Source organism: Leiobunum rupestre, chromosome 2, assembly GCF_980474605.1.
Source record: "Leiobunum rupestre chromosome 2, qqLeiRupe1.1.hap1, whole genome shotgun sequence".
NCBI classification, from domain to species: domain Eukaryota; kingdom Metazoa; phylum Arthropoda; class Arachnida; order Opiliones; family Sclerosomatidae; genus Leiobunum; species Leiobunum rupestre.
In genome coordinates this window covers 77,581,561-77,608,903 of record NC_143385.1, presented here as the reverse complement: position 1 = coordinate 77,608,903, position 27,343 = coordinate 77,581,561, and positions in this window count along the sequence as shown.

Below are 27,343 nucleotides of genomic sequence, written 5' to 3'. Positions count from 1 at the left end.
AATCTTATATTTAATTAAATATTTATAAATTATATTAATCTTATATTTAATTAAATATTTATAAATTATATTAATCTTATATTTAATTAAATATTTATAAATTATATTAAGCTTATATATTATTAAATATTTATAAATTATATTAAGCTTATATTTAATTAAATATTTATAAATTATATTAAGCTTATATTTAATTAAATATTTATAAATTATACTAAGCTTATATTTTATTAAATATTTATAAATTATATTAAGCTTATATTTTATTAAATATTTATAAATTATAAATTATATTAATCTTATATTTAATTAAATATTTATAAATTATATTAATCTTATATTTAATTAAATATTTATAAATTATATTAATCTTATATTTAATTAAATATTTATAAATTATATTAATCTTATATTAAATTAAATATTTATAAATTATATTAATCTCATATTTAATTAAATATTTATAAATTATATTAATCTTATATTTAATTAAATATTTATAAATTATATTATCTTATATTTAATTAAATATTTATAAATTATATTAATCTTTTATTTAATTAAATATTTATAAATTATATTAATCTTATATTTAATTAAATATTTATAAATTATATTAATCTTATATTTAATTAAATATTTATAAATTATATTAATCTTATATTTAATTAAATATTTATAAATCTTATATTTAATTAAATATTTATAAATTATATTAATCTTATATTTAATTAAATATTTATAAATTATATTAATCTTATATTTAATTAAATATTTATAGATTATATTAATCGTATATTTAATTAAATATTTATAAATTATATTAATCTTATATTTAATTAAATATTTATAAATTATATTAATCTTATATTTAATAAAATATTAATAAATAATATTAATCTTATATTTAATTTAATATTTATAAATTATATTAATCTTATATTTAATTAACTATTTATAAATTATATTAATCTTATATTAAATTAAAAATTTATAAATTATATTAATCTTATATTTAATTAAATATTTATAAATTATATTAATCTTATATTTAATTTAATATTTATAAATTTTATTAATCTTATATTTAATTAAATATTTATAAATAATATTATTCTTATATTTAATTAAATATTTATAAATTATATTAATCTTATATTTAATTAAATATTTATAAATTATATTAATCTTATATTTTATTAAATATTTATAAATTATATTAAGCTTATATTTTATTAAATATTTATAATGTATATTAAGCTTATATTTTATTAAATATTTATAAATTATAAATTATATTAATCTTATATTTAATTAAATATTTATAAATTATATTAATCTTATATTTAATTAAATATTTATAAATTAAATTAATCTTATATTTAATTAAATATTTATAAATTATATTAATCTTATATTTAATTAAATATTTATAAATTATAAATTATATTAATCTTATATTTAATTAAATATTTATAAATTATATTAATCTTATTTTTAATTAAATATTTATAAATTATATTAATCATATATTTAATTAAATATTTATAAATCATATTAATCTTATTTTTAATTAAATATTTATAAATTATATTAATCTTATATTTAATTAAATATTTATAAATTATATTAATCTTATATTTAATTAAAAATTTATAAATTATAAATTATATTAATCTTATATTTAATTAAATATTTATAAATTATAAATTATATTAATCTTATATTTAATTAAATATTTATAAATTATAAATTATATTAATCTTATATTTAATTAAATATTTATAAATTATAAATTATATTAATCTTATATTTAATTAAATATTTATAAATTATAAATTAGACTAATCTTATATTTAATGAAATATTTATAAACTATATTAATCTTATATTTAATTAAATATTTATAAATTATATTAATCTTATATTTAATTAAATATTTTTAAATTATATTAATATTATATTAAATGAAATATTTATAAACTATATTAATCTTATATTTAATTAAATATTTATAAATATATTAAGCTTATATTTAATTAAATATTTATAAATTATATTAATCTTATATTTAATTAAATATTTATAAATTATATTAATCTTATATTTAATTAAATATTTATAAATTATATTAATCTTATATTTAATAAAATATTTATAGATTATATTAATCTTATATTTAATTAAATATTTATAGATTATATTAATCTTATATTTAATTAAATATTTATAAATTATATTAATCTTATATTTAATTAAATATTTATAAATTATATTATTCTTATATTTAATTAAATATTTATAAATTATATTAGTCTTATTTTTAATTAAATATTTATAAATTATATTAATCATATATTTAATTAAATATTTATAAATCATATTAATCTTATATTTAATTAAATATTTATAAATTATATTAATCTTATATTTAATTAAATATTTATAAATTATATTAATCTTATATTTAATTAAATATTTATAAATTATATTAATCTTATATTTTATTAAATATTTATAAATTATATTAAGCTTATATTTTATTAAATATTTATAAATTATAAATTATATTAATCTTATATTTAATTAAATATTTATAAATTATATTAATCTTATATATAATTAAATATTTATAAATTATATTAATCTTATATTTAATTAAATATTTATAAATTATATTAATCTTATATTTAATTAAATATTTATAAATTATATTAATCTTATATTTAATTAAATATTTATAGATTATATTAATCTTATATTTAATTAAATATTTATAAATTATATTAATCTTATATTTAATTAAATATTTATAAATTATATTATTCTTATATTTAATTAAATATTTATAAATAATATTAATCTTATATTTAATTAAATATTAATAAATTATATTAATCTTATATTTAATTAAATATTTATAAATTATATTAATCTTATATTTAATTAAATATATATAAATTATATCAATCTTATATTTAATTAAATATTTATAAATTTTATTAATCTTATATTTAATTAAATATTTATAAATTAGATTAATCTTATATTTAATTAAATATTTATAAACTATATTAATCTTATATTTAATTAAATATTTATGAATTTTATTAATCTTATATTTAATTAAATATAATATAAATTATAAATTATATTAATCTTATATTTAATTAAATATTTATAAATTATAAATTATATTAATCTTATATTTAATTAAATATTTATAAATTATAAATTATATTAATCTTATATTTAATTAAATATTTATAAATTATATTAATCTTATATTTAATTAAATATTTATAAATTATATTAATCTTATATTTAATTAAATATTTATAAATTATAAATTATATTAATCTTATATTTAATTAAATATTTATAAATTATATTAATCTTATATTTAATTAAATATTTATAAATTATATTAATCTTATATTTAATTAAATATTTATAAATTATAAATTATATTAATCTTATATTTAATTAAATATTTATAAATTATAAATTATATTAATCTTGTATTTAATAAAATATTTATAAATTATAAATTATATTAATCTTATATTTAATTAAATATTTATAAATTATAAATTATATTAATCTTATATTTATTAAAATATTTATAAATTATATTAATCTTATTTTTAATTAAATATTTATAAATTATAAATTATATTAATCTTATATTTAATAAAATATTTATAAATTATATTAATCATATATTTAATTAAATATTTATAAATCATATTAATCTTATATTTAATTAAATATTTATAAATTATATTAATCTTATATTTAATTAAATATTTATAAATTATATTAATCTTATATTTAATTAAATATTTATAAATTATATTAATCTTATATTTAATTAAATATTTATAAATTATATTAATCTTATATTTAATTAAATATTTATAAATTATATTAATCTTATATTTAATTAAATATTTATAAATTATATTAATCTTATATTTAATTAATTATTTATAAATTATATTAATCTTATATTTAATTAAATATTTTTAAATGATATTAATCTTATATTTAATTAAATATTTATAAATTATATTAATCTTATATTTAATTAAATATTTATAAATTATATTAATCTTATATTTAATTAAATATTTATAAATTAGATTAATCTTATATTTAATTAAATATTTATAAACTATATTAATCTTATATTTAATTAAATATTTATAAATTTTATTAATCTTATATTTAATGAAATATTTATAAATTATATTAATCTTATATTTAATGAAATATTTATAAACTATATTAATCTTATATTTAATTAAATATTTATAAATTATATTAAGCTTATATTTAATTAAATATTTATAAATTATATTAATCTTATATTTAATTAAATATTTATAAATTATATTAATCTTATATTTAATTAAATATTTATAAATTATATTAATCTTATATTAAATTAAATATTTATAAATTATGTTAAGCTTATATTTTATTAAATATTTATAAATTATATTAAGCTTATATTTTATTAAATATTTATAAATTATAAATTATATTAATCTTATATTTAATTAAATATTTATAAATTATATTAATCTTATATTTAATTAAATATTTATAAATTATATTAATCTTATATTTAATTAAATATTTATAAATTATATTAATCTTATATTTAATTAAATATTTATAAATTATATTATCTTATATTTAATTAAATATTTATAAATTATATTAATCTTATATTTAATTAAATATTTATAAATTATATTAATCTTATATTTAATTAAATATTTATAAATTATATTAATCTTATATTTAATTAAAAATTTATAAATTATATTAATCTTATATTTAATTAAATATTTATAAATTATATTTATCTTATATTTAATTAAATATTTATAAATTATATTAATCTTATATTTAATTAAATATTTATAAATTTTATTAATCTTATATTTAATTAAATATTTATAAATTATATTAAGCTTATATTTTATTAAATATTTATAAATTATATTAATCTTATATTTAATTAAATATATATAAATTTAATTAATCTTATATTTAATTAAATATTTATAAATTATATTAAGCTTATATTTTATTAAATATTTATAAATTATATTAAGCTTATATTTAATTAAATATTTATAAATTATATTAATCTTATATTTAATTAAATATTTATAAATTATATTAAGCTTATATTTAATTAAATATTTATAAATTATATTGATCTTATATTTAATTAAATATTTATAAATTATATTAATCTTATATTTAATTAAATATTTATAAATTATATTAATCTTATATTTAATTAAATATTTATAAATTATATTAATCTTATATTTAATTAAATATTTATAAATTATATTAATCTTATATTTAATTAAATATTTATAAATTATATTAATCTTATATTTAATTAAATATTTATAAATTATATTAATCTTATATTTAATTAAATATTTATAAATTATATTAAGCTTATATATTATTAAATATTTATAAATTATATTAAGCTTATATTTAATTAAATATTTATAAATTATATTAAGCTTATATTTAATTAAATATTTATAAATTATACTAAGCTTATATTTTATTAAATATTTATAAATTATATTAAGCTTATATTTTATTAAATATTTATAAATTATAAATTATATTAATCTTATATTTAATTAAATATTTATAAATTATATTAATCTTATATTTAATTAAATATTTATAAATTATATTAATCTTATATTTAATTAAATATTTATAAATTATATTAATCTTATATTAAATTAAATATTTATAAATTATATTAATCTCATATTTAATTAAATATTTATAAATTATATTAATCTTATATTTAATTAAATATTTATAAATTATATTATCTTATATTTAATTAAATATTTATAAATTATATTAATCTTTTATTTAATTAAATATTTATAAATTATATTAATCTTATATTTAATTAAATATTTATAAATTATATTAATCTTATATTTAATTAAATATTTATAAATTATATTAATCTTATATTTAATTAAATATTTATAAATCTTATATTTAATTAAATATTTATAAATTATATTAATCTTATATTTAATTAAATATTTATAAATTATATTAATCTTATATTTAATTAAATATTTATAGATTATATTAATCGTATATTTAATTAAATATTTATAAATTATATTAATCTTATATTTAATTAAATATTTATAAATTATATTAATCTTATATTTAATAAAATATTAATAAATAATATTAATCTTATATTTAATTTAATATTTATAAATTATATTAATCTTATATTTAATTAACTATTTATAAATTATATTAATCTTATATTAAATTAAAAATTTATAAATTATATTAATCTTATATTTAATTAAATATTTATAAATTATATTAATCTTATATTTAATTTAATATTTATAAATTTTATTAATCTTATATTTAATTAAATATTTATAAATAATATTATTCTTATATTTAATTAAATATTTATAAATTATATTAATCTTATATTTAATTAAATATTTATAAATTATATTAATCTTATATTTTATTAAATATTTATAAATTATATTAAGCTTATATTTTATTAAATATTTATAATGTATATTAAGCTTATATTTTATTAAATATTTATAAATTATAAATTATATTAATCTTATATTTAATTAAATATTTATAAATTATATTAATCTTATATTTAATTAAATATTTATAAATTAAATTAATCTTATATTTAATTAAATATTTATAAATTATATTAATCTTATATTTAATTAAATATTTATAAATTATAAATTATATTAATCTTATATTTAATTAAATATTTATAAATTATATTAATCTTATTTTTAATTAAATATTTATAAATTATATTAATCATATATTTAATTAAATATTTATAAATCATATTAATCTTATTTTTAATTAAATATTTATAAATTATATTAATCTTATATTTAATTAAATATTTATAAATTATATTAATCTTATATTTAATTAAAAATTTATAAATTATAAATTATATTAATCTTATATTTAATTAAATATTTATAAATTATAAATTATATTAATCTTATATTTAATTAAATATTTATAAATTATAAATTATATTAATCTTATATTTAATTAAATATTTATAAATTATAAATTATATTAATCTTATATTTAATTAAATATTTATAAATTATAAATTAGACTAATCTTATATTTAATGAAATATTTATAAACTATATTAATCTTATATTTAATTAAATATTTATAAATTATATTAATCTTATATTTAATTAAATATTTTTAAATTATATTAATATTATATTAAATGAAATATTTATAAACTATATTAATCTTATATTTAATTAAATATTTATAAATATATTAAGCTTATATTTAATTAAATATTTATAAATTATATTAATCTTATATTTAATTAAATATTTATAAATTATATTAATCTTATATTTAATTAAATATTTATAAATTATATTAATCTTATATTTAATTAAATATTTATAAATTATATTAATCTTATATTTAATTAAATATTTATAAATTATATTATTCTTATATTTAATTAAATATTTATAAATAATATTAATCTTATATTTAATTAAATATTAATAAATTATATTAATCTTATATTTAATTAAATATTTATAAATTATATTAATCTTATATTTAATTAAATATATATAAATTATATCAATCTTATATTTAATTAAATATTTATAAATTTTATTAATCTTATATTTAATTAAATATTTATAAATTATATTAAGCTTATATTTTATTAAATATTTATAAATTATATTAAGCTTATATTTAATTAAATATTTATAAATTATATTAATCTTATATTTAGTTAAATATTTATAAATTATATTAATCTTATATTTAATTAAATATTTATAAATTATATTAATCTTATATTTAATTAAATATTTATAAACAATATTAATCTTATATTTAATTAAATATTTATATTTTATATTAATCTTATATTTAATTAAATATTTATAAATTATATTAATCTTATATTTAATTAAATATTTATAAATTATAAATTATATTAATCTTATATTTAATAAAATATTTATAAATTATATTAATCTTATATTTAATTAAATATTTATAAATTATAAATTATATTAATCTTATATTTAATAAAATATTTATAAATTATATTAATCTTATATTTAATAAAATATTTATAAATTATATTAATCTTATATTTAATTAAATATTTATAAATTATATTAATCTTATATTTAATTAAATATTTATAAATTATATAAATCTTATAATTAATTAAATATTTATAAATTATATTATTCTTATATTTAATTAAATATTTATAAATTTTATTAATCTTATATTTAATTAAATATTTATAAATTATATTAAGCTTATATTTTATTAAATATTTATAAATTATATTAAGCTTATATTTTATTAAATATTTATAAATTATATTAAGCCTTTATTTTATTAAATATTTATAAATTATATTAAGCTTGTATTTTATTAAATATTTATAAATTATAAATTATATTAATCTTATATTTAATTAAATATTTATAAATTATATTAATCTTATATTTAATTAAATATTTATAAATTATATTAATCTTATATTAAATTAAATATTTATAAATTATATTAATCTTATATTTAATTAAATATTTATAAATTATATTAATCTTATATTTAATTAAATATTTATAAATTATATTAATCTTATATTTAATTAAATATTTATAAATTATAAATTATATTAATCTTATATTTAATTAAATATTTATAAATTATATTAATCTTATTTTTAATTAAATATTTATAAATTATATTAATCATATATTTAATTAAATATTTATAAATTATATTAATCTTATTTTTAATTATTATTTATAAATTATATTAATCTTATATTTAATTAAATATTTATAAATTATATTAATCTTATATTTAATTAAAAATTTATAAATTATAAATTATATTAATCTTATATTTAATTAAATATTTATAAATTATAAATTATATTAATCTTATATTTAATTAAATATTTATAAATTATAAATTATATTAATCTTATATTTAATTAAATATTTATAAATTATAAATTATATTAATCTTATATTTAATTAAATATTTATAAATTATAAATTAGATTAATCTTATATTTAATGAAATATTTATAAACTATATTAATCTTATATTTAATTAAATATTTATAAATTATATTAATCTTATATTTAATTAAATATTTTTAAATTATATTAATATTATATTAAATGAAATATTTATAAACTATATTAATCTTATATTTAATTAAATATTTATAAATATATTAAGCTTATATTTAATTAAATATTTATAAATTATATTAATCTTATATTTAATTAAATATTTATAAATTATATTAATCTTATATTTAATTAAATATTTATAAATTATATTAATCTTATATTTAATTAAATATTTATAAATTATATTAATCTTTTATTTAATTAAATATTTATAAATTATATTAATCTTATATTTAATTAAATATTTTTAATGATATTAATCTTATATTTAATTAAATATTTATAAATTATATTAATCTTATATTTAATTAAATATTTATAAATTATATTAATCTTATATTTAATTAAATATTTATAAATTAGATTAATCTTATATTTAATGAAATATTTATAAACTATATTAATCTTATATTTAATTGAATATTTATAAATTTTATTAATCTTATATTCAACGAAATATTTATAAATTATATTAATCTTATATTTAATGAAATATTTATAAACTATATTAATCTTATATTTAATTAAATATTTATAAATTATATTAAGCTTATATTTAATTAAATATTTATAAATTATATTAATCTTATATTTAATTAAATATTTATAAATTATATTAATCTTATATTTAATTAAATATTTATAAATTATATTAATCTTATATTAAATTAAATATTTATAAATTATATTAAGCTTATATTTAATTAAATATTTATAAATTATATTAATCTTATATTTAATTAAATATTTATAAATTATATTAATCTTATATTTAATTAAATATTTATAAATTTTATTAATCTTATATTTAATTAAATATTTATAAATTATACTAAGCTTATATTTTATTAAATATTTATAAATTATATTAAGCTTATATTTTATTAAATATTTATAAATTATATTAAGCTTATATTTTATTAAATATTTATAAATTATAAATTATATTAATCTTATTTTTAATAAAATATTTATAAATTATATTAATCTTATATTTAATTAAATATTTATAAATTATATTAATCTTATTTTTAATTAAATATTTATAAATTATATTAATCTTATATTTAATTAAATATTTATAAATTATATTAATCTTATATTTAATTAAATATTTATTAATTATATTAATCTTATATTAAATTAAATATTTATAAATTATATTAATCTAATATTTAATTAAATATTTATAAATTATATTAATCTTATATTTAATTAAATATTTATAAATTATATTATCTTATATTTAATAAAATATTTATAAATTATATTAAGCTTATATTTAATTAAATATTTATAAATTATAAATTATATTAATCTTATATTTAATTAAATATTTATAAATTATATTAATCTTATATTTAATTAAATATTTATAAATTATATTAATCTTATATTAAATTAAATATTTATAAATTATATTAATCTTATATTTAATTAAATATTTATAAATTATATTAATCTTATATTTAATTAAATATTTATAAATTATATTAATCTTATATTTAATTAAATATTTATAAATTATAAATTATATTAATCTTATATTTAATTAAATATTTATAAATTATAAATTATATTAATCTTATATTTAATTAAATATTTATAAATTATATTAATCTTATATTTAATTAAATATTTATAAATTATATTAATCTTATATTTAATTAACTATTTATAAATTATATTAATCTTATATTTAATTAAAAATTTATAAATTATATTAATCTTATATTTAATTAAATATTTATAAATTATATTAATCTTATATTTAATTAAATATTTATAAATTATAAATTATATTAATCTTATATTTAATTAAATATTTATAAATTATAAATTATATTAATCTTATATTTAATTAAATATTTATAAATTATAAATTATATTAATCTTATATTTAATTAAATATTTATAAATTATAAATTATATTAATCTTATATTTAATTAAATATTTATAAATTATAAATTAGATTAATCTTATATTTAATGAAATATTTATAAACTATATTAATCTTATATTTAATTAAATATTTATAAATTATATTAATCTTATATTTAATTAAATATTTTTAAATTATATTAATATTATATTAAATGAAATATTTATAAACTATATTAATCTTATATTTAATTAAATATTTATAAATATATTAAGCTTATATTTAATTAAATATTTATAAATTATAAATTATATTAATCTTATATTTAATTAAATATTTATAAATTATAAATTATTTTAATCTTATATTTAATTAAATATTTATAAATTATAAATTATATTAATCTTATATTTAATTAAATATTTATAAATTATAAATTAGATTAATCTTATATTTAATGAAATATTTATAAACTATATTAATCTTATATTTAATTAAATATTTATAAATTATATTAATCTTATATTTAATTAAATATTTTTAAATTATATTAATATTATATTAAATGAAATATTTATAAACTATATTAATCTTATATTTAATTAAATATTTATAAATATATTAAGCTTATATTTAATTAAATATTTATAAATTATATTAATCTTATATTTAATTAAATATTTATAAATTATATTAATCTTATATTTAATTAAATATTTATAAATTATATTAATCTTATATTTAATTAAATATTTATAAATTATATTAATCTTTTATTTAATTAAATATTTATAAATTATATTAATCTTATATTTAATTAAATATTTATAAATAATATTAATCTTATATTTAATTAAATATTTATAAATTATATTAATCTTATATTTAATTAAATATTTATAAATTATATTAATCTTATATTTAATTAAATATTTATAAATTATATTATTCTTATATTTAATTAAATATTTATAAATAATATTAATCTTATATTTAATTAAATATTAATAAATTATATTAATCTTATATTTAATTAAATATTTATAAATTATATTAATCTAATATTTAATTAAATATATATAAATTATATCAATCTTATATTTAATTAAATATTTATAAATTTTATTAATCTTATATTTAATTAAATATTTATAAATTATATTAAGCTTATATTTTATTAAATATTTATAAATTATATTAAGCTTATATTTAATTAAATATTTATAAATTATATTAATCTTATATTTAGTTAAATATTTATAAATTATATTAATCTTATATTTAATTAAATATTTATAAATTATATTAATCTTATATTTAATTAAATATTTATAAACAATATTAATCTTATATTTAATTAAATATTTATAAATTATATTAATCTTATATTTAATTAAATATTTATAAATTATATTAATCTTATATTTAATTAAATATTTATAAATTATATTAATCTTATATTTAATTAAATATTTATAAATTATATTAATCTTATATTTAATTAAATATTTATAAATTATATTAATCTTATATTTAATTAAATATTTATAAATTATATTAATCTTATATTTAATTAAATATTTATAAATTATAAATTATATTAATCTTATATTTAATAAAATATTTATAAATTATATTAATCTTATATTTAATTAAATATTTATAAATTATAAATTATATTAATCTTATATTTAATAAAATATTTATAAATTATATTAATCTTATATTTAATAAAATATTTATAAATTATATTAATCTTATATTTAATTAAATATTTATAAATTATATTAATCTTATATTTAATTAAATATTTATAAATTATATAAATCTTATAATTAATTAAATATTTATAAATTATATTATTCTTATATTTAATTAAATATTTAAAAATTTTATTAATCTTATATTTAATTAAATATTTATAAATTATATTAAGCTTATATTTTATTAAATATTTATAAATTATATTAAGCTTATATTTTATTAAATATTTATAAATTATATTAAGCCTTTATTTTATTAAATATTTATAAATTATATTAAGCTTATATTTTATTAAATATTTATAAATTATAAATTATATTAATCTTATATTTAATTAAATATTTATAAATTATATTAATCTTATATTTAATTAAATATTTATAAATTATATTAATCTTATATTTAATTAAATATTTATAAATTATATTAATCTTATATTAAATTAAATATTTATAAATTATATTAATCTTATATTTAATTAAATATTTATAAATTATATTAATCTTATATTTAATTAAATATTTATAAATTATATTAATCTTATATTTAATTAAATATTTATAAATTATAAATTATATTAATCTTATATTTAATTAAATATTTATAAATTATATTAATCTTATTTTTAATTAAATATTTATAAATTATATTAATCATATATTTAATTAAATATTTATAAATCATATTAATCTTATTTTTAATTAAATATTTATAAATTATATTAATCTTATATTTAATTAAATATTTATAAATTATATTAATCTTATATTTAATTAAAAATTTATAAATTATAAATTATATTAATCTTATATTTAATTAAATATTTATAAATTATAAATTGTATTAATCTTATATTTAATTAAATATTTATAAATTATAAATTATATTAATCTTATATTTAATTAAATATTTATAAATTATAAATTATATTAATCTTATATTTAAGTAAATATTTATAAATTATAAATTAGATTAATCTTATATTTAATGAAATATTTATAAACTATATTAATCTTATATTTAATTAAATATTTATAAATTATATTAATCTTATATTTAATTAAATATTTATAAATTATATTAATCTTATATTTAATTAAATATTTATAAATTATATTAATCTTTTATTTAATTAAATATTTATAAATTATATTAATCTTATATTTAATTAAATATTTATAAATTATATTAATCTTATATTTAATTAAATATTTATAAATTATAAATTAGATTAATCTTATATTTAATGAAATATTTATAAACTATATTAATCTTATATTTAATTAAATATTTATAAATTATATTAATCTTATATTTAATTAAATATTTTTAAATTATATTAATATTATATTAAATGAAATATTTATAAACTATATTAATCTTATATTTAATTAAATATTTATAAATATATTAAGCTTATATTTAATTAAATATTTATAAATTATATTAATCTTATATTTAATTAAATATTTATAAATTATATTAATCTTATATTTAATTAAATATTTATAAATTATATTAATCTTTTATTTAATTAAATATTTATAAATTATATTAATCTTATATTTAATTAAATATTTATAAATTATATTAATCTTATATTTAATTAAATATTTATAAATTATAAATTATATTAATCTTATATTTAATAAAATATTTATAAATTATATTAATCTTATATTTAATTCAATATTTATAAATTATATTAAGCTTATATTTTATTAAATATTTATAAATTATATTAAGCTTATATTTTATTAAATATTTATAAATTATATTAAGCTTATATTTTATTAAATATTTATAAATTATATTAAGCTTATATTTTATTAAATATTTATAAATTATAAATTATATTAATCTTATATTTAATTAAATATTTATAAATTATATTAATCTTATATTTAATTAAATATTTATAAATTATATTAATCTTATACTAAATTAAATATTTATAAATTATATTAATCTTATATTTAAATAAATATTTATAAATTATATTAATCTTATATTTAATTAAATATTTATAAATTATATTAATCTAATATTTAATTAAATATTTATAAATAATATTAATCTTATATTTAATTAAATATTTATAAATTATATTAATCTTATATTTAATTAAATATTTATAAATTATATTAATCTTATATTTAATTAAATATTTATAAATTATATTAATCTTATATTTAATTAAATATTTATAAATTTTATTAATCTTATATTTAATTAAATATTTATAAATTATATTAAGCTTATATTTTATTAAATGTTTATAAATTATATTAAGCTTATATTTTATTAAATATTTATAAATTATAAATTATATTAATCTTATATTTAATTAAATATTTATAAATTATATTAATCTCATATTTAATTAAATATTTATAAATTATATTAATCTTATACTAAATTAAATATTTATAAATTATATTAATCTTATATTTAATTAAATATTTATAAATTATATTAATCTTATACTAAATTAAATATTTATAAATTATATTAATCTTATATTTAATTAAATATTTATAAATTATATTAATCTTATATTTAATTAAATATTTATAAATTATATTAAGCTTATATTTTATTAAATATTTATAAATTATATTAAGCTTATATTTTATTAAATATTTATAAATTATAAATTATATTAATCTTATATTTAATTAAATATTTATAAATTATATTAATCTTATATTTAATTAAATATTTATAGATTATATTAATCTTATATTTAATTAAATATTTATAGATTATATTAATCTTATATTTAATTAAATATTTATAAATTATATTAATCTTATATTAAATTAAATATTTATAAATTATATTATTCTTATATTTAATTAAATATTTATAAATAATATTAATCTTATATTTAATTAAATATTAATAAATTATATTAATCTTATATTTAATTAAATATTTATAAATTATATTAATCTTATATTTAATTAAATATATTTAAATTATATCAATCTTATATTTAATTAAATATTTATAAATTTTATTAATCTTATATTTAATTAAATATTTATAAATTATATTAAGCTTATATTTTATTAAATATTTATAAATTATATTAAGCTTATATTAAATTAAATATTTATAAATTATATTAATCTTATATTTAGTTAAATATTTATAAATTATATTAATCTTATATTTAATTAAATATTTATAAATTATATTAATCTTATATTTAATTAAATATTTATAAATAATATTAATCTTATATTTAATTAAATATTTATAAATTATATTAATCTTATATTTAATTAAATATTTATAAATTATATTAATCTTATATTTAATTAAATATTTATAAATTATATTAATCTTATATTTAATTAAATATTTATAAATTATAAATTATATTAATCTTATATTTAATAAAGTATTTATAAATTATATTAATCTTATATTTAATTAAATATTTATAAATTATATTAATCTTATATTTAATAAAATATTTATAAATTATATTAATCTTATATTTAATAAAATATTTATAAATTATATTAATCTTATATTTAATTAAATATTTATAAATTATATTAATCTTATATTTAATTAAATATTTATAAATTATATAAATCTTATAATTAATTAAATATTTATAAATTATATTATTCTTATATTTAATTAAATATTTATAAATTTTATTAATCTTATATTTAATTAAATATTTATAAATTATATTAAGCTTATATTTTATTAAATATTTATAAATTATATTAAGCTTATATTTTATTAAATATTTATAAATTATATTAAGCCTTTATTTTATTAAATATTTATAAATTATATTAAGCTTATATTTTATTAAATATTTATAAATTATAAATTATATTAATCTTATATTTAATTAAATATTTATAAATTATATTTATCTTATATTTAATTAAATATTTATAAATTATATTAATCTTATATTAATATAAATATTTATAAATTATATTAATTTTATATTTAATTAAATATTTATAAATTATATTAATCTTATATTAAATTAAATATTTATAAATTATATTAATCTTATATTTAATTAAATATCTATAAATTATATTAATCTTATATTTAATTAAATATTTATAAATTATATTAATCTTATATTTAATTAAATATTTATAAATTATAAATTATATTAATCTTATATTTAATTAAATATTTATAAATTATATTAATCTTATATTTAATTAAATATTTATAAATTATATTAATCTTATATTTAATTAAATATTTATAAATTATATTAATCTTATATTTAATTAAATATTTATAAATTATATTAATCTTTTATTTAATTAAATATTTATAAATTATATTAATCTTATATTTAATTAAATATTTATAAATAATAATAATCTTATATTTAATTAAATATTTATAAATTATATTAATCTTATATTTAATTAAATATTTATAAATTATATTAATCTTATATTTAATTAAATATTTATAAATTATATTAATCTTATATTTAATTAAATATTTATAAATTATATTAATCTTATATTTAATTAAATATTTATAAATTATAAATTATATTAATCTTATATTTAATAAAATATTTATAAATTATATTAATATTATATTTAATTAAATATTTATAAATTATATTAAGCTTATATGTTATTAAATATTTATAAATTATATAAAGCTTATATTTTATTAAATATTTATAAATTATATTAAGCTTATATTTTATTAAATATTTATAAATTATATTAAGCTTATATTTTATTAAATATTTATAAATTATAAATTATATTAATCTTATATTTAATTAAATATTTATAAATTATATTAATCTTATATTTAATTAAATATTTATAAATTATATTAATCTTATACTAAATTAAATATTTATAAATTATATTAATCTTATATTTAATTAAATATTTATAAATTATATTAATCTTATATTTAATTAAATATTTATAAATTATATTAATCTAATATTTAATTAAATATTTATAAATAATATTAATCTTATATTTAATTAAATATTTATAAATTATATTAATCTTATATTTAATTAAATATTTATAAATTATATTAATCTTATATTTAATTAAATATTTATAAATTATATTAATCTTATATTTAATTAAATATTTATAAATTTTATTAATCTTATATTTAATTAAATATTTATAAATTATATTAAGCTTATATTTTATTAAATATTTATAAATTATATTAATCTTATACTAAATTAAATATTTATAAATTATATTAATCTTATATTTAATTAAATATTTATAAATTATATTAATCTTATATTTAATTAAATATTTATAAATTATATTAATCTTATATTTAATTAAATATTTATAAATTATATTAATCTAATAGTAAATTTAATATTTATAAATTATATTAATCTTATATTTAATTAAATATTTATAAATTATATTAATCTTATATTTAATTAAATATTTATAAATTATATTAATCTTATATTTAATTAAATATTTATAAATTATATTAATCTTATATTTAATTAAATATTAATAAATTATAAATTATATTAATCTAATATTTAATTAAATATTTATAAATTTTATTTATCTTATATTTAATTAAATATTTATAAATTATATTAAGCTTATATTTTATTAAATATTTATAAATTATATTAAGCTTATATTTAATTAAATATTTATAAATTATATTAATCTTATATTTAATTAAATATTTATAAATTATATTAATCTTATATTTAATTAAATATTTATAAATTATATTAATCTTATATTTAATTAAATATTTATAAATTATATTAATCTTATATTTAATTAAATATTTATAAATAATATTAATCTTATATTTAATTAAATATTTATAAATTATATTAATCTTATATTTAATTAAATATTTATAAATTATATTAATCTTATATTTAATTAAATATTTATAAATTTTATTAATCTTATATTTAATTAAATATTTATAAATTATATTAAGCTTATATTTTATTAAATATTTATAAATTATATTAATCTTATACTAAATTAAATATTTATAAATTATATTAATCTTATATTTAATTAAATATTTATAAATTATATTAATCTTATATTTAATTAAATATTTATAAATTATATTAATCTTATATTTAATTAAATATTTATAAATTATATTAATCTTATATTTAATTAAATATTTATAAATTATATTATTCTTATATTTAATTAAATATTTATAAATAATATTAATCTTATATTTAATTAAATATTAATAAATTATATTAATCTTATATTTAATTAAATATTTATAAATTATATTAATCTTATATTTAATTAAATATATATAAATTATATCAATCTTATATTTAATTAAATATTTATAAATTTTATTAATCTTATATTTAATTAAATATTTATAAATTATATTAAGCTTATATTTTATTAAATATTTATAAATTATATTAAGCTTATATTTAATTAAATATTTATAAATTATATTAATCTTATATTTAGTTAAATATTTATAAATTATATTAATCTTATATTTAATTAAATATTTATAAATTATATTAATCTTATATTTAATTAAATATTTATAAACAATATTAATCTTATATTTAATTAAATATTTATATTTTATATTAATCTTATATTTAATTAAATATTTATAAATTATATTAATCTTATATTTAATTAAATATTTATAAATTATAAATTATATTAATCTTATATTTAATAAAATATTTATAAATTATATTAATCTTATATTTAATTAAATATTTATAAATTATAAATTATATTAATCTTATATTTAATAAAATATTTATAAATTATATTAATCTTATATTTAATAAAATATTTATAAATTATATTAATCTTATATTTAATTAAATATTTATAAATTATATTAATCTTATATTTAATTAAATATTTATAAATTATATAAATCTTATAATTAATTAAATATTTATAAATTATATTATTCTTATATTTAATTAAATATTTATAAATTTTATTAATCTTATATTTAATTAAATATTTATAAATTATATTAAGCTTATATTTTATTAAATATTTATAAATTATATTAAGCTTATATTTTATTAAATATTTATAAATTATATTAAGCCTTTATTTTATTAAATATTTATAAATTATATTAAGCTTGTATTTTATTAAATATTTATAAATTATAAATTATATTAATCTTATATTTAATTAAATATTTATAAATTATATTAATCTTATATTTAATTAAATATTTATAAATTATATTAATCTTATATTAAATTAAATATTTATAAATTATATTAATCTTATATTTAATTAAATATTTATAAATTATATTAATCTTATATTTAATTAAATATTTATAAATTATATTAATCTTATATTTAATTAAATATTTATAAATTATAAATTATATTAATCTTATATTTAATTAAATATTTATAAATTATATTAATCTTATTTTTAATTAAATATTTATAAATTATATTAATCATATATTTAATTAAATATTTATAAATTATATTAATCTTATTTTTAATTATTATTTATAAATTATATTAATCTTATATTTAATTAAATATTTATAAATTATATTAATCTTATATTTAATTAAAAATTTATAAATTATAAATTATATTAATCTTATATTTAATTAAATATTTATAAATTATAAATTATATTAATCTTATATTTAATTAAATATTTATAAATTATAAATTATATTAATCTTATATTTAATTAAATATTTATAAATTATAAATTATATTAATCTTATATTTAATTAAATATTTATAAATTATAAATTAGATTAATCTTATATTTAATGAAATATTTATAAACTATATTAATCTTATATTTAATTAAATATTTATAAATTATATTAATCTTATATTTAATTAAATATTTTTAAATTATATTAATATTATATTAAATGAAATATTTATAAACTATATTAATCTTATATTTAATTAAATATTTATAAATATATTAAGCTTATATTTAATTAAATATTTATAAATTATATTAATCTTATATTTAATTAAATATTTATAAATTATATTAATCTTATATTTAATTAAATATTTATAAATTATATTAATCTTATATTTAATTAAATATTTATAAATTATATTAATCTTTTATTTAATTAAATATTTATAAATTATATTAATCTTATATTTAATTAAATATTTTTTAATGATATTAATCTTATATTTAATTAAATATTTATAAATTATATTAATCTTATATTTAATTAAATATTTATAAATTATATTAATCTTATATTTAATTAAATATTTATAAATTAGATTAATCTTATATTTAATGAAATATTTATAAACTATATTAATCTTATATTTAATTAAATATTTATAAATTTTATTAATCTTATATTCAACGAAATATTTATAAATTATATTAATCTTATATTTAATGAAATATTTATAAACTATATTAATCTTATATTTAATTAAATATTTATAAATTATATTAAGCTTATATTTAATTAAATATTTATAAATTATATTAATCTTATATTTAATTAAATATTTATAAATTATATTAATCTTATATTTAATTAAATATTTATAAATTATATTAATCTTATATTAAATTAAATATTTATAAATTATATTAAGCTTATATTTAATTAAATATTTATAAATTATATTAATCTTATATTTAATTAAATATTTATAAATTATATTAATCTTATATTTAATTAAATATTTATAAATTATATTAATCTTATATTTAATTAAATATTTATAAATTATATTAATCTTTTATTTAATTAAATATTTATAAATTATATTAATCTTATATTTAATTAAATATTTATAAATAATATTAATCTTATATTTAATTAAATATTTATAAATTATATTAATCTTATATTTAATTAAATATTTATAAATTATATTAATCTTATATTTAATTAAATATTTATAAATTATATTATTCTTATATTTAATTAAATATTTATAAATAATATTAATCTTATATTTAATTAAATATTAATAAATTATATTAATCTTATATTTAATTAAATATTTATAAATTATATTAATCTAATATTTAATTAAATATATATAAATTATATCAATCTTATATTTAATTAAATATTTATAAATTTTATTAATCTTATATTTAATTAAATATTTATAAATTATATTAAGCTTATATTTTATTAAATATTTATAAATTATATTAAGCTTATATTTAATTAAATATTTATAAATTATATTAATCTTATATTTAGTTAAATATTTATAAATTATATTAATCTTATATTTAATTAAATATTTATAAATTATATTAATCTTATATTTAATTAAATATTTATAAACAATATTAATCTTATATTTAATTAAATATTTATAAATTATATTAATCTTATATTTAATTAAATATTTATAAATTATATTAATCTTATATTTAATTAAATATTTATAAATTATATTAATCTTATATTTAATTAAATATTTATAAATTATATTAATCTTATATTTAATTAAATATTTATAAATTATATTAATCTTATATTTAATTAAATATTTATAAATTATATTAATCTTATATTTAATTAAATATTTATAAATTATAAATTATATTAATCTTATATTTAATAAAATATTTATAAATTATATTAATCTTATATTTAATTAAATATTTATAAATTATAAATTATATTAATCTTATATTTAATAAAATATTTATAAATTATATTAATCTTATATTTAATAAAATATTTATAAATTATATTAATCTTATATTTAATTAAATATTTATAAATTATATTAATCTTATATTTAATTAAATATTTATAAATTATATAAATCTTATAATTAATTAAATATTTATAAATTATATTATTCTTATATTTAATTAAATATTTAAAAATTTTATTAATCTTATATTTAATTAAATATTTATAAATTATATTAAGCTTATATTTTATTAAATATTTATAAATTATATTAAGCTTATATTTTATTAAATATTTATAAATTATATTAAGCCTTTATTTTATTAAATATTTATAAATTATATTAAGCTTATATTTTATTAAATATTTATAAATTATAAATTATATTAATCTTATATTTAATTAAATATTTATAAATTATATTAATCTTATATTTAATTAAATATTTATAAATTATATTAATCTTATATTTAATTAAATATTTATAAATTATATTAATCTTATATTAAATTAAATATTTATAAATTATATTAATCTTATATTTAATTAAATATTTATAAATTATATTAATCTTATATTTAATTAAATATTTATAAATTATATTAATCTTATATTTAATTAAATATTTATAAATTATAAATTATATTAATCTTATATTTAATTAAATATTTATAAATTATATTAATCTTATTTTTAATTAAATATTTATAAATTATATTAATCATATATTTAATTAAATATTTATAAATCATATTAATCTTATTTTTAATTAAATATTTATAAATTATATTAATCTTATATTTAATTAAATATTTATAAATTATATTAATCTTATATTTAATTAAAAATTTATAAATTATAAATTATATTAATCTTATATTTAATTAAATATTTATAAATTATAAATTGTATTAATCTTATATTTAATTAAATATTTATAAATTATAAATTATATTAATCTTATATTTAATTAAATATTTATAAATTATAAATTATATTAATCTTATATTTAAGTAAATATTTATAAATTATAAATTAGATTAATCTTATATTTAATGAAATATTTATAAACTATATTAATCTTATATTTAATTAAATATTTATAAATTATATTAATCTTATATTTAATTAAATATTTATAAATTATATTAATCTTATATTTAATTAAATATTTATAAATTATATTAATCTTTTATTTAATTAAATATTTATAAATTATATTAATCTTATATTTAATTAAATATTTATAAATTATATTAATCTTATATTTAATTAAATATTTATAAATTATAAATTAGATTAATCTTATATTTAATGAAATATTTATAAACTATATTAATCTTATATTTAATTAAATATTTATAAATTATATTAATCTTATATTTAATTAAATATTTTTAAATTATATTAATATTATATTAAATGAAATATTTATAAACTATATTAATCTTATATTTAATTAAATATTTATAAATATATTAAGCTTATATTTAATTAAATATTTATAAATTATATTAATCTTATATTTAATTAAATATTTATAAATTATATTAATCTTATATTTAATTAAATATTTATAAATTATATTAATCTTTTATTTAATTAAATATTTATAAATTATATTAATCTTATATTTAATTAAATATTTATAAATTATATTAATCTTATATTTAATTAAATATTTATAAATTATAAATTATATTAATCTTATATTTAATAAAATATTTATAAATTATATTAATCTTATATTTAATTCAATATTTATAAATTATATTAAGCTTATATTTTATTAAATATTTATAAATTATATTAAGCTTATATTTTATTAAATATTTATAAATTATATTAAGCTTATATTTTATTAAATATTTATAAATTATATTAAGCTTATATTTTATTAAATATTTATAAATTATAAATTATATTAATCTTATATTTAATTAAATATTTATAAATTATATTAATCTTATATTTAATTAAATATTTATAAATTATATTAATCTTATACTAAATTAAATATTTATAAATTATATTAATCTTATATTTAAATAAATATTTATAAATTATATTAATCTTATATTTAATTAAATATTTATAAATTATATTAATCTAATATTTAATTAAATATTTATAAATAATATTAATCTTATATTTAATTAAATATTTATAAATTATATTAATCTTATATTTAATTAAATATTTATAAATTATATTAATCTTATATTTAATTAAATATTTATAAATTATATTAATCTTATATTTAATTAAATATTTATAAATTTTATTAATCTTATATTTAATTAAATATTTATAAATTATATTAAGCTTATATTTTATTAAATGTTTATAAATTATATTAAGCTTATATTTTATTAAATATTTATAAATTATAAATTATATTAATCTTATATTTAATTAAATATTTATAAATTATATTAATCTCATATTTAATTAAATATTTATAAATTATATTAATCTTATACTAAATTAAATATTTATAAATTATATTAATCTTATATTTAATTAAATATTTATAAATTATATTAATCTTATACTAAATTAAATATTTATAAATTATATTAATCTTATATTTAATTAAATATTTATAAATTATATTAATCTTATATTTAATTAAATATTTATAAATTATATTAAGCTTATATTTTATTAAATATTTATAAATTATATTAAGCTTATATTTTATTAAATATTTATAAATTATAAATTATATTAATCTTATATTTAATTAAATATTTATAAATTATATTAATCTTATATTTAATTAAATATTTATAGATTATATTAATCTTATATTTAATTAAATATTTATAGATTATATTAATCTTATATTTAATTAAATATTTATAAATTATATTAATCTTATATTAAATTAAATATTTATAAATTATATTATTCTTATATTTAATTAAATATTTATAAATAATATTAATCTTATATTTAATTAAATATTAATAAATTATATTAATCTTATATTTAATTAAATATTTATAAATTATATTAATCTTATATTTAATTAAATATATTTAAATTATATCAATCTTATATTTAATTAAATATTTATAAATTTTATTAATCTTATATTTAATTAAATATTTATAAATTATATTAAGCTTATATTTTATTAAATATTTATAAATTATATTAAGCTTATATTTAATTAAATATTTATAAATTATATTAATCTTATATTTAGTTAAATATTTATAAATTATATTAATCTTATATTTAATTAAATATTTATAAATTATATTAATCTTATATTTAATTAAATATTTATAAATAATATAAATCTTATATTTAATTAAATATTTATAAATTATATTAATCTTATATTTAATTAAATATTTATAAATTATATTAATCTTATATTTAATTAAATATTAATAAATTATATTAATCTTATATTTAATTAAATATTTATAAATTATAAATTATATTAATCTTATATTTAATAAAGTATTTATAAATTATATTAATCTTATATTTAATTAAATATTTATAAATTATATTAATCTTATATTTAATAAAATATTTATAAATTATATTAATCTTATATTTAATAAAATATTTATAAATTATATTAATCTTATATTTAATTAAATATTTATAAATTATATTAATCTTATATTTAATTAAATATTTATAAATTATATAAATCTTATAATTAATTAAATATTTATAAATTATATTATTCTTATATTTAATTAAATATTTATAAATTTTATTAATCTTATATTTAATTAAATATTTATAAATTATATTAAGCTTATATTTTATTAAATATTTATAAATTATATTAAGCTTATATTTTATTAAATATTTATAAATTATATTAAGCCTTTATTTTATTAAATATTTATAAATTATATTAAGCTTATATTTTATTAAATATTTATAAATTATAAATTATATTAATCTTATATTTAATTAAATATTTATAAATTATATTTATCTTATATTTAATTAAATATTTATAAATTATATTAATCTTATATTAATATAAATATTTATAAATTATATTAATTTTATATTTAATTAAATATTTATAAATTATATTAATCTTATATTAAATTAAATATTTATAAATTATATTAATCTTATATTTAATTAAATATCTATAAATTATATTAATCTTATATTTAATTAAATATTTATAAATTATATTAATCTTATATTTAATTAAATATTTATAAATTATAAATTATATTAATCTTATATTTAATTAAATATTTATAAATTATATTAATCTTATATTTAATTAAATATTTATAAATTATATTAATCTTATATTTAATTAAATATTTATAAATTATATTAATCTTATATTTAATTAAATATTTATAAATTATATTAATCTTTTATTTAATTAAATATTTATAAATTATATTAATCTTATATTTAATTAAATATTTATAAATAATAATAATCTTATATTTAATTAAATATTTATAAATTATATTAATCTTATATTTAATTAAATATTTATAAATTATATTAATCTTATATTTAATTAAATATTTATAAATTATATTAATCTTATATTTAATTAAATATTTATAAATTATATTAATCTTATATTTAATTAAATATTTATAAATTATAAATTATATTAATCTTATATTTAATAAAATATTTATA